This window comes from Schistocerca americana, chromosome 2 (genome assembly GCF_021461395.2).
Source record: "Schistocerca americana isolate TAMUIC-IGC-003095 chromosome 2, iqSchAmer2.1, whole genome shotgun sequence".
NCBI classification, from domain to species: Eukaryota; Metazoa; Arthropoda; class Insecta; order Orthoptera; family Acrididae; genus Schistocerca; species Schistocerca americana.
In genome coordinates this window covers 1023963930-1023967505 of record NC_060120.1, presented here as the reverse complement: position 1 = coordinate 1023967505, position 3576 = coordinate 1023963930, and the positions used below count along the sequence as shown (strand labels likewise).

Genomic DNA, 3576 nt, shown 5'->3' with positions numbered 1-3576 from the left:
GTCCGCTGCGGCCGCTGAGGGCCTTCCCGCCGTGACCCAGTCGCATGCGTAAACACGATAACGATAGCTGCCCTTGTTCTCTCTCGGTATTTAGATTAAATTCTGCATGCTCAGCATGACGAACTTCGTCCGGTTGCAGCCGAGTTGTTTCCTATTCTACTGGGATCTGACATTTCGACACCCTATACTTGCAAACATTTATGAATATCGGAACGATGTTTCCGACAGATTTTTAAAGAATGTCATTTCCGTAGAACACCTTGGGCTGCTGCTAAACAGACCTTTATTTCATACCAGTTTCAGTCCATCTGACTATAGCCGGCAACCTCGGTGGCAACTTGGAAAATACGAGGCTGTTTCAAAAAGTAAGTTACTCATGTTGCCACACTCTAAACACCATTGCGCAACAAAATTCTCGCAGTGTCAGAAGAGACTACCTATTCCGGGTTTACTGCTGATACTGCTCTCCTCCGGAACGAATAACAGGTTCATCACAGTGTGCGAGTGAAATGGTGCAACAACAACAAACGCACTCCAGTGTTAAAATACGAGGGACAGTAGTATTCATGTGAGAAAAATGTCGTAAGGGCAGATGTAGGGCAAAATTGCGATAAGTCCCATTTTGTTTAATTGCGTAATTTATTACATTGATTATATATTGAAACTTTGTGATGTTGTTCATAAATAATTCTGGTTAGAAATATGTTTTAAAAACGTTTGTTCGTAACGAACTGCAGATGAGCATAGAATGCCGTAAGAAAGATTAACTTTGCTTGCTCCTTCGTTTACAACGTGTTTTTTTAAGAATATATATTACAAACGTATTACAGTTTTTATTTTTGCATATAACAACCTGTTTTATCCGAAATGGGTTGCAAAATTATTTTAAAAAAGTGAGGAAATGTTTAAATTTCCTGTACCTTCTACACGTGAAATTCGACAAGTGTTCTTCACTCTTAAGAGCAGCATTTGTAACAATTTTCGACAAAGTCACAGAGTTCATCGAAGAAGAAAATTAGTGAAGAAACCGATGATGCTGTGTACAGTGCCACATGCTCATTTAGATATTATAAAACCGACTTTGAAGTACCTAGGCAATCGTGAACTCCTGAAAAAAATGTGTGCATTGGAAAACACAAAATATAAATGAGAGCTACACAATCACCGTATATAATATTGTCCAAAAACAGTACGTGTCCTCAACTGTTGTGATGATAGTTGCATGTGATGCCTGTCTAGTTTTAAAGAGTGGAGACGTAGGTAGGATTAAGTGCTCAAGGAATCACTGTGCACGTAGTCTGAAATTCTGGCAATATACGATGTCGCCACCAGCAGCAACGAAATGTCACAAAGGCGTGAGTGTTGTCACTGGTCGATGTCGATGGTCTTCCTCCTCTGTCAGTTCCGCGACTGCCTGCAGATTGGTTCTGTGTCTCGGCAGTCGTAGATTTTCCGACAATGAGGACGTTCACCAAGCAGTTGTCGAATGGCTCCTCGCCCAAGAAGCGGATTTCTGCTGTTAATTACTTGAACGAATGGCGGGACGTTCCGACCGACATTTAGGGATGCTCTGCGACTATGTTGACACTATACTATACTGCGAAACCTTCAAAATGACGTAGATGGATGAAAAATAAACTTACTTTGTTGCCACAGTAATGTGCCACTTAATTTTTGAAGTCTCTTCGTAAATGAGATACATTCCACGACCTAAATGTAAATGTAACAATGTAGATTGATTACAACGCACGAAAAGTATCATAAAATAATTATGACGTACTTAAATATGGTGGCAACGGCCTAGCCGCAGTGGATACACCAGTTCCCGTTAGATCACCGCAGTTAAGCGCTGTCGGGCGTGGCCGATACTTGGATGGGTGACCATCCGGGCTGCCATGCGCTGTTGCCATTTTTCGGGGTGCACTCAGCCTCGTGATGCCAATTGAGGAGCTACTCGACCGTATGTTAACGGCTCCGGTGAAAGAAAACCATCATAACCACCGCAAGAGCAGTGTGCTGACCACACGTCGCTCCTACCCGCTTCCTCATCTGAGGATGACACGGTGGGCCATATTGAGTAGGTGAAGTCAGATTAGGAAATGAGACCTTGAAGAGTAGGAGGTGAGTTTTGTTGTTTGGGCAGCGAAATAACTGACGGTGGCCGAGGTAGACTGGCAACAAAACCTTTTCTCAAAAAGAGGTTCATTAGTATCTGCGTTTTATATCCTGTCTGACAAATTCCGCTCTGTAGTGCAGACAGCTTCTCAGAAGAAAGCGCACTTATAAAACCTTTATTTTCAATAATCCGTTTCGGTGAACTGAGTTACCATAATTTCAACTGTACACTATTTTTCATAACATAACTTTGTCAATAGTGTGCGTAAATGTAAAGCACGTTACAACTATAATATAGAAACTCTATTACAATTATTTTATTGATAATAATACATGTAATAATAATCCATAAAATTTTTGTAGCAGGAGGAAGCTACAATATTTTCTAGAAGAAAAGAAACATAATTTCTGTACAATGCGACCGCCTTACACCACCTTACTGGTATGGCCTGTATTTCCTCATGGAACCACACTAATGCTCGCCATCCCGATCATGCACGTACTGCTTCCCGCAGAGTACATCCTTCATTGGGCAAAAACATGGAAATCTGAAGGCGTAGGGTGATGAGGAAGATCATGGAAAAAACGTTCGTTTTCATATTCGTGCCGACAAAAATACTGAAGTCGATTCTTCAATTTCCAGAGGATAGCACAAGGCACTGCATGCTTGAAGGGGTTATTCCGTTTGATGCAGTCCCAAGCGACCGACGCCAAGGCTTTACCTACTGAGCGTGCGGCTTTGAACTTTTTCTTCAGAGAGAAGACGGTGTCACGCCATTCTATAGGTTGCCGTTTTCCTTGCAGTTCGAAGTAATGAAACTATGTTTCATCGCCTGTGAGGATGTTCCACAAGCAATTTACACGATCAGCCTGGTAAGGCGCAAGCAATTCAGCACAGATGGTTCGTCGTTGCTCTTTGTGGCCATTTGTTAGGCTGCGAGAAACTCAGCTGGTGGACGAGTGTGTCAGTACTACCACTAGGGGCGTCCATTTGAACGGCAACACTTTGAATATGATCCGTCGATCTCCTCGAATGAAAGTCTCCACACTTTGATATTCACAAACCAGACAGGGAAAACCACGGCGAGAGGAATCGGACAACAGATAAGTAATAATAAATCTTAATAATACTATGTGACCAAATCATAATTAATGGAAACCCTCAGCTGCCAACAGGTGTTGCCGGATATACCTCAATGGGGACAGCTGAAAATGTGTGCCCCGATCGTGACTCGAACTCTGGATCTACTGCTTACATGGCAGACGCTCTATCCATCTGAGCCACCGAGGGCACACAGGATAGCGCGACTGCAGGGACTTATCTCTTGCACACTTCCCGTGAGACCCACATTCCCAACTGTCCACAACCTACATTCGTAATGTTCCGTTCGTCGCACACATTTTCAGCTGTCCCCAAATCAACACCACCTGTTGGCAGCTGAGAGTTTCGATTAGTTATCA

General features: G+C 42.9%; 1 pseudogene; it reads left to right on the top strand.

Moving 5' to 3' along the window:
* Nucleotides 1-1791: 1791 nt before the first annotated feature.
* LOC124597059 lies at nucleotides 1792-1909 on the top strand (annotated as a pseudogene).
* Nucleotides 1910-3576: the final 1667 nt, after the last annotated feature.